Here is a 14,055-nt window from a genome sequence, read left to right on the forward strand (position 1 = left end):
CTGCTGGGAGAAAGGGCGGGATATAAATCAAATAATAAATAAATAAATACAATTTATCTCCTACAGTTACCTGACTACTTGATGATGTAGGTGGCATGCTATCATCAGGATTCACTGTCTCTTCTTCTGCAATTACAGATTTCTCACTCTCCACAAATTGGCTTTTGAGCACCCTGCTGAAACTAAGCAGGGTCAGGTCTGGTCAGTGCCTGGATGGGAGACCTCCTGGGAACCATATGTAAGCCGCCTTGGGTTTCTGTGATGAAAAGAAAGGCGGGGTATAAATGTAATAAATAAATAAAACAATAAATAAATCAGCAGGAAAGAACAACAGCAAGCAAGTTAGAAGATTCTTCTCAGTGTCTCACACACTCCCCTTTCATGCTGATTAACTCATAGAACACTGGAGACATAGGGACCCTGCTGGGGCCTGGCTCTCAAAAAAATATGGGGTCCAAGACCCCCTGAGATCCTGGACAACTATACCTCTGACACTATCTATAAATGCCATATTTGCTACATGTGTGAAACATTTCCTTTTATTACCGTGGATTTTTCTGTTTTTCTGCCACATCTTTTCAGAAACTAAAAGAAATTTCATGGGATATCTTGGATATCCCTGCTTTTATGAAATATGGGCATAAGTAAGATATGCATCAGAATACAGATATTATGCATTGCCAAATGCTGGTGCTATTCTTTGCTTTGAGTGATACATACGTTTAGATAAGCAGTCCCATTCTTAAATTGTTTTTAAAATATGTTTTTTAAATTGTATATTTGTTTTAATGTTTTTGATTGCTGTAAACTGCCCAGAGAGCTTCGGCTATGGGGCGGTATACAAATGCAATAAATAAATAAATAAATAAATAAACTCCCAGCTATCTTGGGCAAGAAACTGTACATCCAGCCACCAATAATTTCCCCCGGCCAGGTGGAAAGCAAATAAGTGGGTCTAGCTCTAGAATAACTGTTTACATTAATTGACAACAGAACTACAATTTGCATCAGAAATGAAGCCTCCTCCAGAGTCCCTAAAAAGCAGCAATATTGTGCTGTGTTCAGCTAATCCTCAATTTTTAAAAAATCTCCAAAGTTTATCAGGGAATTGAAATCTTATGACTTCTGTGAACACAAGTGCAGCTCTACTTAAGAACAATATATGCATATGTCATGAATTCTGTAAAGAAACTTGGTATTATTCTTGATATTAATCTAGTAAATAAATGGATATGTATGGTCCAGGATTGATTTCTTCCTCTAAGAAAGACTTCCAAAATAGGCTAAAGTGGGCATGGCATAAAAGGGAATATCCTTATGTGGATATAGTATATAGAACCTATTTTTTTAAGTAATGTCATTGAAAAATATCCCTGCTGGAAGTGGGGACTGAAAATGTTCTTTTCATGTTGTGCTCTTTTCAAAAATATCTGGAGATTTTGCCAGAGGTTGCAAACCAGGTTGTGTGACCCATGCTTCCAGCCAACTAATGAAATCTAAGTCTTCTTCCTAATCCAAAATTCTTTACTAATTGTATCTGAATGTGACACTCATGAAACATCATGTTCTGTGATGCACTAAAACAGTTATGTCAAAATCAGATTGTCTCATATGCAGTAGGGATTCCCCATATATCTAGCTATCTTGGAAGCCACTACTTTAAGTCCCGATTCATACTTTACCAGAATGTCATAGGAACCATTTCCTCATTAGTTTTTTTTCCATGTCCAAGAAACCTTGGTTAAATAGACCTGATTTGGGAGGAGTCCTAATAGACTTATTCCAAATGCCTTTGTCCCTTCAAACAAGTTGCTACGAAAAAGTGCAACAGTCCTTTGAGGGAGCTGGATGGTTAGAGATTAGAAAGTTGCAGAAAGCTCAGTTACTCAGATTCCTAAACTGAAGTACTTTTCATAAAAGTCTTACTGCTCTGTCTTTCAGTAGGCAGTTTTGAGTGTGTATGGATGAATTTAGTCAGAGTAATGAAGTTTTCCTAGAAATTCACTGAATCAACTAGATAATGGGACTTTACATGCATAATCTTTATTCTGTATCCACTCTTGTAGCGAATCAGTGCAGCACAATATGGTTGCCTTAACAACCCTAGCTGAGCTTGGATGCCAAATACTATGTAAACATCAAACAGAAAGTTGGGTTGGTGATATACATCCTTATATGAAAGAAACATGTTCATATTAATTAAAGCATTTTCAGTATATTTATACTATGTTTGTTTTTAATTGCAATTTGTGCAAATGAAGAATAGTAGCAACTCGAATCATAGCAATAATATGAAAAAAAATTAAATAATAGGATGATTAATCAATGTTTTGTGATTGTATATTTTTCTTGGGCAAGAAAAGGTTTGGCTTTGTAGTTGTGTCTTTTCTTTGAGTACTTGGACAGGCTTTGAAGTTAATTTTGCTTTTTCCAGGTCTACAGAAATGAAGGTCTTCTGTATGCTTTTTCTTGAAAAAAAATACCATGTGCCTGCAAGGGATTGTTTGTGAAGAATTAAGGCTGCTATCCTGAATGCAGTGGAATCTACTTCTGAGTAAAGCTGCAAAGAGCCAGTTAGTTTCATTTATAAAAGAGTGTATCAATTTATGGGCAGCCTGATCACATAAGCATCCCATTGGCACAAACAAAAAGAAATACATTTTACAATAAATGCAAGTCAATAAATGCTAAATGTGTTAACGTTTTCACCTGTATTAACTGTATTTTTGAGGGTAGAAACATATACAATACTGTATTGAATTATTTATTGATAGAATTAGTGAGAAATCTGACATATCTTTTTATTAAGTAGTGTAGGGAAATCAGGCATAAAATCAGACTACATATAAACTCCATCTTTAAATTTTGTCCAGTATTTGCAGCCTATATTTTGATTTCATCCTTTTTACCTCAGAAAAAGTTGAGTTGCAGAGCTACTTTCAGCCAAGAATTGAAAACAGTTTTGGAATAATAGTATTTAGAACTGCAAACACAATTTGATTTAAAATACAAGTCCACATCATAACAATTGAATTATCTTTCAAATGTTGAGTACTTTGAAGTAAAATCAAATCTGTCTCAGAAAGGTGCCTCTCCAAAGAAAGAAGCCTCAGAAGCTCTTGAGATAGTTGAGAACTGGAGATATGAAAGTGCATTTTGCAGTGTATAGGACCCAAGGATGAATCTGTGATTGTTAAGGGCAGAGGATGGACACTATTTTGAACTGGTACATGTATACACAAAATAATGTTATTTAAAAAATGTGGTAGAATTAAATCACCAGTTTGCCACAGGTCAAGAGTAGGGATGGGTGAGAATTTAGCTAAAATCAAACTTGGCAGTGGACTTCCTGATAGCCCACATGTTCACTATCTTTGTGGACCAATCCTGAATGCTGCGTGTTTCCATGGCTTTTCCTGACACCAGATGTTTGTTTTTTAAACTTTAAACTCATAGAACTTTTAAAACTCGTTGTACTTTGCTTTGCTAATGTGAAGCAGACTAGCCTGTGTCTTTGCTTTGCTAACCTTTAAAATGACTAGCCTGTGTCTTTGCTTTGCTCAGACTGTGTCTTTGCTTTGCTCAGCATGTGTGGGTATTTGCTTTCTCCTGTGGTAATTGACTGGGTGATCTCTTGCTTTTGCCCAGGGCTGTAGGGTGAGGGAGGATCCAATATGATTTGGGAGGAGGAGAAGGGGTGACTGGGTTGGTAGGCAGTGGACAGAGGGGAAGTTGCTTCCTTTTCCAAAAGGAAAACATTGTTAATATTGTTATTTTTGGAAGGAAAAAAATCAGAATAGTAAAAGCTAAGGAGAGCAGAAAAATAGCTAACACAAAACAGATCCGCCTGCCAGTTTGACAGAATGAAATCCAATAAGTGGATCCCATCCTAATCAATAGCCATTTCACCACATGGGGCAAATAGTAACCGTGTTGGACACCAAGGAATTAGCAAGTGGATGCAAATTGCAATAAACGTATATAACACTATATTTACACATATTTTAATCTTTTTTGAATTATGTTTTTTCTTCTAGTCAAGCACAGTATTTGCTAACAAAAAACAAAAACATTTTCTCAGGTAGTGAGCTGCTATAATAAAACAAAGAGTGTTTTGTTAATGAACACGCTCTTCATGCTGCCAGTTGAAATTCCTGAAACTGTCTTCAAACTGTCTTCAAAGGCAACCCCATGTAGAGGCATTACAGTAATTTAAATAGAGAAAAGGGCATTACAGTAATTTAAATAGAGAAAAAGGGGAGAGATGACATCTCAAGGGTGCACAAAAATAAAAAAAAATTGGTCCAACGTGTTTTGAAATATGTCCCACTGTTCTCTAGCGAGCTCTGTAACCAAATCATTTGGTACAGAGAACACTAGAGAAAAGAGTGGTCTGCTTTTCAAGTGCTCCTGAAAAAAAGAGTATATCAAGATGTGTTGGGCCTGTGAAATCTTTGTTTTTGTACACCCTTGGGATTTCATTTATCTCTCTCCTGTTCCCTATTTTGCTATTATCAAGAATTCCCAGACCATGCCTCAGTCATTCATGCCTAGCCAGTTCCAGGTTAGATTACTATAAGGTGTTCTACCTTGGGCTGCCTTTGTTTAAAAAGCAGTTGGTTCAAAATGTGAACACCAGATATTTACTGAAACCAGCAACATGGATTGTATTTACCATCTACAATTTGCTTCTGGGTCCAGTTCAAGGTGCTTTAAGGTCTTAAATGCCTGAAAGGGCTGTAGCTCAGTGGAAGAGCATCAGATTTGCATATAGAAGGTTCCAGATTCAATCCTTGGCATCTCCAGGTAGTGCTAAAAAGGTCCCTGCCTGAAACACTGGAGAGTCACTGTTAGTCAATATAGACAATATTGAGCTAAATGGACGAATGGTCTGACTTGGTATAAGTCAGCTTCCTGTGTTCCTGAATGTCATGAGACAATAGTATTTCAAGAATGGCCTTCCCCCATATGAACCAACCTGAGTACTTCAAATACTCAGACCAAAGCACAGCCATCCTTAAATATTTGCATTTTTCCAAATTTCACAATGCATTTCTCTGACCAAATAATGTGTACAAAAAGTATGTAAAGTGTGCATAAAATGTATATATCAGTGAAGATAGCATACAAAATGCAATACAGGGCCGGTTCCAAGGGGCAGCCAGGTGGGGCACTGGCCTGAGGGCCCCTGAGGCTACAGGAGCCCCTGAGGATTGCTGCCACGGATTGCAAGGCAAGAGCTTCGGGGCTCTGCCATTCCCTTGCTTAACTTACCTTGTTCTGCGGTTGCGCACACAGCGGCGCCCTTAAGAAAGACAGTGGCTGAGGTTTTCCTAAGGGGCTGAAGCCTCTGCTGCCATCTTGGCTGATGGCACGCATGCGTGCTGCGGCTCACATCCCTGCCATGAACCAAGAGGGCAGCAGAGACTTCAGCTCCTTAGGGAAACCTCAGCCGCCATCTTTCTTAAAGGCACCGCTGCATGTGCAACTGCAGAACAAGGTAAGTTAAGCAAGGGAATTGCTGAAGGGGACTGCTGGGGCCTGGGGCAGGCTTTTGCCCAAGGGCTCCAGGGTGTCTGGGGCTGGCCCTGGGTGCACGCACGCATGTATGTATGCGTGTGCACATGCGTGCCAGGGCCCACTGCAAGCTGGTGCCCAAGGGCCCCGGCATGTCTGGCGCTGGCCCTGATGCAATATATTAAAGAAAATTGCTTTGCAAAAATGTGTATATTAGGCAAAATTGCATACAAAAAGTTTATATTAAGGGAAAGTCACACTAAAATGCTGACCATTTTTTTTAAAATGACAAATTGCTGCAGAAATGTGGAAAACTGAATTTGAGATTGGAAAAATTAGAATCAGAAAGAATTGAAACTGATAGATCCATCCTTCCCTAGCACTAGTGGCTGATGTGGTCAGCCTCTGCCATTCACCTGACCTCTGGATGGTTATGTCACTGCTACTTAGCATGAGGCACAGAGGGAGGAGACAAGGGAACAGCAAGGTTGGTGAGGGGCAAACATACCAGTGGAGGCAATGCTGTGCTCTTGCCCTTGCGTTTGCACTGCACCAACCTCCCTATCACATCCTCCTCTATCTCCTAGTAAGGAGCTGCAATGTGACTGACCAAAGGTTAGGTGAATAGTGGAACCTCCCAAAAATTATTTGCCTGTCTCCATGGTTGCCTACTTTTCATCAAAGGGCCATGAAAACCCTTGCAGCAAGTTTTTTCTAGCTATTTGATAGTTTCTGCTGGGTTGTAAATTACTATTATTTCATTGTAGTTATTTCTATTGTTGTTTCATGAATTATTTGCATTGTTAGCCATCTTGATTATTTTCATCAAAAGGTGGAGCATAAATATTGAGATTTTTTTTAAAAAAACCCAAGACAGAATAGTTTGGTGGTACAAGACTGGTCTGAAATGGAAGGGAACACTAAATCCAGTCATTCAGCATTTCTATTTTCCCACTGTCACTTCGGCTTGCTATGGTATTGGTATGGCTTATAAGCAAGATCTTTGGATCTGTAGAATAAGCCACAGAAATTTGACTCGACAATATATAAACCTGTTTAAGATTCAGTTTGTTTTCCTTTGTTTGACATAAGGAATTATGGGATTATGCCAACAGTAAATTTTAATAACAAAACTTGGAAGTTCTGTAAAACTCAGAAAAGTATGAATGTCTCCATTTCTTATGGGTGGAGTAATCCAATGGACAGGGAAATATAGTAAAGTCATACCTTGACCATGGACTTGCTTGGTGGCCTCAGGCAAGTTGCGGCCTCGACCTCAATTCTCCAGCTGTAAAGAGGAAATAACAAAGCTATATCTTACAGCATTGTTTTGTGGATAAATGAGATGAAAACTTTGTGCAGTGAAAATACATTAGAAATTAAGATTACCATACATTTTCACAAGCGGAGCCATAATTGTTAAAAATTATGTTGGAAAGTGATCTATGTATGTACAGATCTTAATTAGGTATTTAAATATAGAAATAAATGACATTTCTCAGTTAAAGGTGGGAGTTACATTGCAGATTCCTCTGCACATGGCTGCATGAAGTTATTGTTTTTCATAAAAACATGCCCACTGAGTTCCACTATAAAATGAGAGATTAAATAATCACATATGTTAATTGCAAGGTACCTCTGCATTTGCTTGTTGAGTGAACTTCAATACCAATTATGCCCAAGCCAAGAGATACCTGACAATGGTCTTTTATAGCCTTATACTGAGTCAGAAAATTGTTCTATCTCATTCAGTATTGTCTACAGTGACTGGCAGCAGCTCTCCAGGTTTTCAGACAGGAGCCTCTCCCCATCCTATCTGGAGGTGCCAGGGATTAGACCTGGGACCCTCTGTATGCAAAACAGGCTCATCCTCATGCTCTTCCGCCTAATTGGTCCCCCATATAAACCTGTGTGGATTCTAAGGTCAGCTACAGAAGCCATGCTTGACGTTACTGTAACATCATTAATCACATTAGAAACATAGGAAGCTGCTTCATACTGAGTCTGACAATTGGTCCGTCTAGCTCAGTATTGTCTACACTGACTGGCAGCAATTCTACAGCAGTTCAGACAAGGGTTCAGACCTTGCTAAAAAGGGCAGCTTTAGCCTTCCTGAAACACAACCACAAGCTCTGTTTCCCTAGGTTAAAGAAAGGTCAGGCTGTTCTAGGTGGGAAAACAACAAACAAAAAAGACTTGCCTGGAAGGCGCAGCCCCTTGCTTAGATTAAAAGCAGCCAAAAGCTTAAACAGCCCCGCCCCTCACTCAGGAAGGAAGCCTGCCTTCCTGCCTTCAAAGGAAGGAAGCCTGAGAGAATACTAAAGAGTTAAGCCCCAGCTGATAGTTGAGCCATCAGCCTCAAGTAACACATCATTGGTTGGCAGCAGTAGCTGGGAGGAACCAGCCACACATATAAAGTCAGAGTACCCTAGTGAGGGAGCCTGCTCCACGAGCTAGAGGGAGCCCCAGCTGACAAAGCGTCAAGGCCCCAGCTGACAAAGCGTCAAGGCCCCAGCTGACAAAGCGTCAAGGCCCCAGCTGACAAAGCGTCAAGGCCCCAGCTGACAAAGCGTCAAGGCGAGTTAAGCAGCAGAGCGAGTTCGGCAGCAGGGCGAGGAGGCCAGGGCCCTCCACTCTGCCCTTCTGTTCCCTGACCTCAACTAAACCGCAGTCTCCAACCCATTGACGTAATAAACCTTAAACAAAACTATGCAGGTAAGAAGCCAGCAGGGGTGTGGGGGCTTTCCAGTGTTTTGCACCGCCTGCAGCATGTACGACTATCTGCCTGTTGGACAGAAGTCGTGGGTGTGCTCTCGGTGCAATGAGCTCCTGGCTCTCCGGGAACGACTTCATTTCCTTGAGGCCAAGGTGGCGGACCTGGAAAAGCTGAGAGAGGCAGAGAGGTGTGTGGAGGAGGCCTTCAGGGACGTTATAGCTGTGTCCCACTCCAACGATGATAGCTCTCCTGCTATCATGGAGAACGATGGTCTCGGGGAAGGAGAGCATCCAGCTGAGGAAGAGGGAAACGATCCCTTAGAAGGGACCCATTCCTTGGAGGATGAGCAGCTATCCTCTCGTGCCGAGGATATATCTCCAGGGGGTGGAGGGATCCTTGTAGTGGGTGATTCGATAATTAGGAACATAGACAGTGGGGTGTGTGATGGGCGTGTAGACAGCAAGGTGTTTTGCCTGCCTGGTGCGAAGGTTGCGGATATCGCCCGTCGTTTAGATAGTTTGGTAGACAGTGCTGGGGAGGAGTCAGTGGTCGTGGTGCACGTTGGCACCAATGACATGGGGAAATGCAGCCGTGAGGTCCTGGAAGCAAAATTTAGGTTGCTAGGTAGGATGCTGAAAGCCAGGACCTCCAAGGTGGCTTTCTCTGAAATGCTACCGGTTCCACGCGCAGGACCAGCCAGACTGGCCCAGCTTTGCAGTCTCAATGCGTGGATGAGATGATGGTGTCGGGTGGAAGGGTTTGGATTTGTTAGGCACTGGGGAACATTTTGGGACAAGCCGGGCTTGTACAAAAGGGACGGGCTCCACTTGAACCAGAATGGAACCAGACTGCTGGCGCTTAAAATAAAAAAGGTAGCAGAGCAGCTTTTAAACTGACTGAGGGGGGAAACCCGACAGGAGCTGAGAAAGGTCCGGTTCGGAATAAACCTCCCCCCTGGGATAAAAACCAAAGAAATGATGAAATTTTAAAAGGGGTAGGCCTAGAAGTAGGCATTGTGAGAGCAGGGGCACAGGATATAAATTCAGAAGAGCAAAATTACCACAGGCCAAACCACAAGTGCCAAAGAGACTTGAAGTGAGACACTGCTTACAAGTGCCTGTATGCTAATGCTAGGAGCCTGCGAACCAAGATGGGAGAACTGGAGTGCTTGGTCTTAGAGGAGAGCATTGATATAGTGAGCATAACGGAGACCTGGTGGAATGGAGAAAACCAGTGGGATATGGTTATCCCTGGATATAAACTATATCGGAAGGACAGGGAAGGACGTATTGGTGGCGGAGTCGCTCTATTCGTGAAAGAAGGCATTGAATCCAGCAAGCTGGAAACCCCAAAAGAGGCGGACTCCTCCACAGAATCGTTGTGGGTGGTGATACCATGCCCCAGGAGGGACTTAATACTGAGAATGATCTATTGTCCCGCTGATCAAAATGCTCAGGGAGACCTTGAGATGAGATATGAAATTGAAGAAGCATCCAAACTAGGAAATGTGGTAGTAGTGGGTGACTTCAACTACCCGGACATAGACTGGCCGCATATGTGTTCCAGTCATGACAAAGAAGCAACGTTTCTAGATATTCTAAATGACTATTCCCTAGACCAGTTGGTCATGGAACCGACCAGAGGGACGGCAACCCTGGACTTAATCCTCAGTGGGGACCGGGACCTGGTGTGAGATGTAAGTGTTGTTGAACCGATTGGGAGCAGTGACCACAGTGCTATTAAATTAAACATACATGTAAATGGCCAATTGCCAAGAAAATCCAACACGGTCACATTTGACTTCAAAAGAGGAAACTTCACAAAAATGAGGGGATTGGTAAAAAGAAAGCTGAAAAACAAAGTCCAGAGGGCCACATCACTCAAAAATGCTTGGAAGTTGTTTAAAAACACTATATTAGAAGCTCAACTGGAGTGCATACCGCAGATCAGAAAAGGTACCGCCAGGGCCAAGAAGGTGCCAGCATGATTAACGAACAAAGTCAAGGAAGCTCTTAGAGGCAAAAAGTCTTCCTTCAGAAAATGGAAGTCTTGTCCGAATGAAGAAAATAAAAAAGAACACAAACTCTGGCAAAAGAAATGCAAGAAGACAATAAGGGATGCTAAAAAAGAATTTGAGGAGCACATTGCTAAGAACATAAAAACCAACAACAAAAAATTCTATAAATACATTCAAAGCAGGAGACCATCTAGGGAGGCGATTGGACCCTTGGATGATAAGGGAGTCAAAGGTGTACTAAAGAACGATAAGGAGATTGCAGAGAAGCTAAATGAATTCTTTGCATCTGTCTTCACAGTGGAAGATATAGGGCAGATCCCTGAACCTGAACTAACATTTGCAGGAAGGGATTCTGAGGAACTGAGACAAATAGTGGTAACGAGAGAGGAAGTTCAAGGCTTAATGGACAATATAAAAACTGACAAATCACCGGGCCCGGATGGCATCCACCCGAAAATTCTCAAAGAACTCAAATGTGAAATTGCTGATCTGCTAACTAAAATATGTAACTTGTCCCTCGGGTCCTGCTCCGTGCCTGAGGACTGGAAAGTGGCAAATGTAACGCCAATCTTCAAAAAGGGATCCAGAGGGGATCCTGGAAATTACAGGCCAGTTAGCTTAACTTCTGTCCCTGGAAAACTGGTAGAAAGTATTATTAAAGCTAGATTAACTAAGCACATAGAAGAACAAGCCTTGCTGAGGCAGAGCCAGCATGGCTTCTGCAGGGGAAAGTCCTGTCTCAGTAACCTATTAGAATTCTTTGAGAGTGTCAACAAGCATATAGATAGAGGTGATCCAGTGGACATAGTGTACTTAGACTTTCAAAAAGCGTTTGACAAGGTACCTCACCAAAGACTTCTGAGGAAGCTTAGCAGTCATGGAATAAGAGGAGAGGTCCTCTTGTGGATAAGGAATTGGTTAAGAAGCAGAAAGCAGAGAGTAGGAATCAACGGACAGTTCTCCCAATGGAGGGCTGTAGAAAGTGGAGTCCCTCAAGGATCGGTATTGGGACCTGTACTTTTCAACTTGTTCATTAATGACCTGGAATTAGGAGTGAGCAGTGAAGTGGCCAAGTTTGCTGACGACACTAAATTGTTCAGGGTTGTTAAAACAAAAAGGGATTGCGAAGAGCTCCAAAAAGACCTCTCCAAACTGAGTGAATGGGCAGAAAAATGGCAAATGCAATTCAATATAAACAAGTGTAAAATTATGCATATTGGAGCAAAAAATATGAATTTCACATATACGCTCATGGGGTCTGAACTGGCGGTGACCGACCAGGAGAGACACCTCGGGGTTGTAGTGGACAGCACAATGAAAATGTTGACCCAGTGTGCAGCAGCTGTGAAAAAGGCAAATTCCATGCTAGGGATAATTAGGAAAGGTATTGAAAATAAAACAACCGATATCATAATGCCATTGTATAAATCTATGGTGCGGCCGCATTTGGAATACTGTGTACAGTTCTGGTCGCCTCATCTCAAAAAGGATATTATAGAGTTGGAAAAGGTTCAGAAGAGGGCAACCAGAATGATCAAGGGGATGGAGCGACTCCCTTACGAGGAAAGGTTGCAGCATTTGGGACTTTTTTGTTTAGAGAAAAGGCAGGTCAGAGGAGACATGATAGAAGTGTATAAAATTATGCATGGCATTGAGAAAGTGGATAGAGAAAAGTTCTTCTCCCTCTCTCATAATACTAGAACTCGTGGACATTCAAAGAAGCTGAATGTTGGAAGATTCAGGACAGACAAAAGGAAGTACTTCTTTACTCAGCGCATACCTTCCTCGTCCTCCTGGACCTCTCAGCGGCTTTCGATACCGTCGACCACGGTATCCTGTTGAGTCGTCTGGAGGGACTGGGAATAGGAGGCACTGTTTTACAGTGGTTCCGTTCCTATCTCTCCGGTAGATATCAACGGGTAGTGTTGGGGGATGAGGTTTCAGACCCTTGGCCCCTCAACTGTGGTGTGCCACAGGGTTCTATCCTCTCTCCCATGCTATTTAACATTTATATGAAACCGCTGGGAGCCATCATCAGGAGTTTGGGGCTGCAGTGTCACCAATATGCGGATGACACGCAGCTCTATCTCTCATTTAAATCTTCACCAGAGTTGGCTGTGGATACCTTGTCCAAGTCCCTGGAGTCCGTAAGTGGATGGATGGGAGAGAACAGGCTGAGGCTGAACCCCAATAAGACTGAGGTATTACTAGTGGGGGACAAGGGAAAGTTGGGTGATTTTGACCTGATACTTAATGGAGTGAGTTTGCCCCTGAAGGACCAGGTCTGCAGTCTCGGGGTCATCTTGGACTCCCAGCTGTCTATGGAGGCTCAGGTTTCTGCAGTGAGCCGGGCAGCTTGGTACCAACTTCATCTAGTACAGAGGCTGCGACCCTATCTTCCCATACATCTGCTCCCACGAGTGATACATGCCCTGATCTCCTCTCGATTAGACTACTGTAATGCGCTCTACGTGGGGTTACCCTTGAAGACGGTCCGGAAACTCCAGCTGGTACAAAACGCGGCGGCACGCTTAATAAAGCAGACCCGCCGCCGCGATCATATCACCCCAGTGTTGATTGAATTACTCTGGTTGCCAGTTGTATACCGGGCCCAATTCAAGGTGTTGGTTTTAACCTTTAAAACTCTATACGGTTCTGGCCCAGTTTATCTGAAGGAGCACCTCCAGTATCACCAAATATGCCGCCAAACAAGATCAGCCTCACAGGACCTTCTCTCGGTCCCACCGACTAAGACAGCTAGGTTGGTGCGGACCAGGGAGAGGGCTTTTTCGATCGTGGCCCCCACCCTCTGGAACTTACTTCCCTTTGACCTTCGGCATGCCCCCTCCCTGTTGACTTTTCGGCGAGCCTTGAAGACCTTACTCTTCAGGCAGGCCTATGGGATCTCTGGGGTGGGTTAGGTTTTACACTGTATTAATGTAAGATGGTCTTCAGATGAGATGTTATGATATTAATAATGTGATGATTATGTATATGAGCAGATTGTATTTTATATTGTATTTTATATTGTACGTTGCCCAGAGTGTCCGTTCAGTCGGACAGATGGGCGTCTGCTAAATAAAATTTTATTTTATTATTATTATAGTTAAACTATGAAATTTGCTCCCACAAGACGCAGTAATGGCCACCAGCTTGGACGGCTTTAAAAGAAGATTAGACAAATTCATGGAGGACAGGGCTATCAATGGCTACTAGCCGTGATGGCTGTGCTGTGCCACCCTAGTCAGAGGCAGCATGCTTCTGAAAACCAGTTGCCGGAAGCCTCAGGAGGGGAGAGTGTTCTTGCACTCGGGTCCTGCTTGCGGGCTTCCCCCAGGCACCTGGTTGGCCACTGTGAGAACAGGATGCTGGACTAGATGGGCCACTGGCCTGATCCAGCAGGCTCTTCTTATGTTCTTATGGTCTTTCGTAGCGCTGTCTGTAAATGCCTAGGATTGAACCTGGGATCTTTTGCATGCAAAGGGTGTGTTGTGTCACTGAGCTGCAACTCTTCCCCTACGTGATCTAGAAGTCACTATGCTCCTTTGTGCTTTATTGTTCTAATGCGCAGTGATTGGCTATTCACTCACTTACAATTTGGGAACTGCTTTTCTAGAAAGCATGCTGGAAATTAACTATAGAAAGGTAAGCATAGTTTTTCATTAAAATAGCCACAATTAAAATAGGACTACAAGGAACTGCTTGCCAACTTGCATATTATTAGACTGCCCAAATCCCATTGGAATAATTGGCATCCTCTAATGCTGATTATAGATTAGCTTAATGATGCCTCATTAATTTTCAT

At 42.6% G+C, this 14,055-nt stretch overlaps 1 protein-coding gene and 1 long non-coding RNA gene across 5 annotated transcripts in view; one reads left to right on the forward strand and one right to left on the reverse strand.

The window, feature by feature from the left end:
• LOC133365316 (uncharacterized) overlaps nucleotides 1–14,055 on the reverse strand; it is a 156,153-nt gene that overhangs the window by 105,549 nt on the left and 36,549 nt on the right. For all 4 annotated transcript variants that reach the window (XR_009758167.1, XR_009758166.1, XR_009758169.1 and 1 more), the window contains exons 2-3: nucleotides 6,745–6,805; nucleotides 71–256 (exon numbers count right to left, since the gene is read on the reverse strand). This is a non-coding gene — a long non-coding RNA (uncharacterized LOC133365316). The remainder of the gene's footprint in view (nucleotides 1–70; nucleotides 257–6,744; nucleotides 6,806–14,055) is intronic.
• Nucleotides 1–14,055, forward strand: part of MEOX2 (mesenchyme homeobox 2) — a 107,436-nt gene that overhangs the window by 10,681 nt on the left and 82,700 nt on the right. The window lies entirely within an intron of this gene.

This window comes from Rhineura floridana, chromosome 10 (assembly GCF_030035675.1).
Source record: "Rhineura floridana isolate rRhiFlo1 chromosome 10, rRhiFlo1.hap2, whole genome shotgun sequence".
Classification (NCBI taxonomy): domain Eukaryota; kingdom Metazoa; phylum Chordata; class Lepidosauria; order Squamata; family Rhineuridae; genus Rhineura; species Rhineura floridana.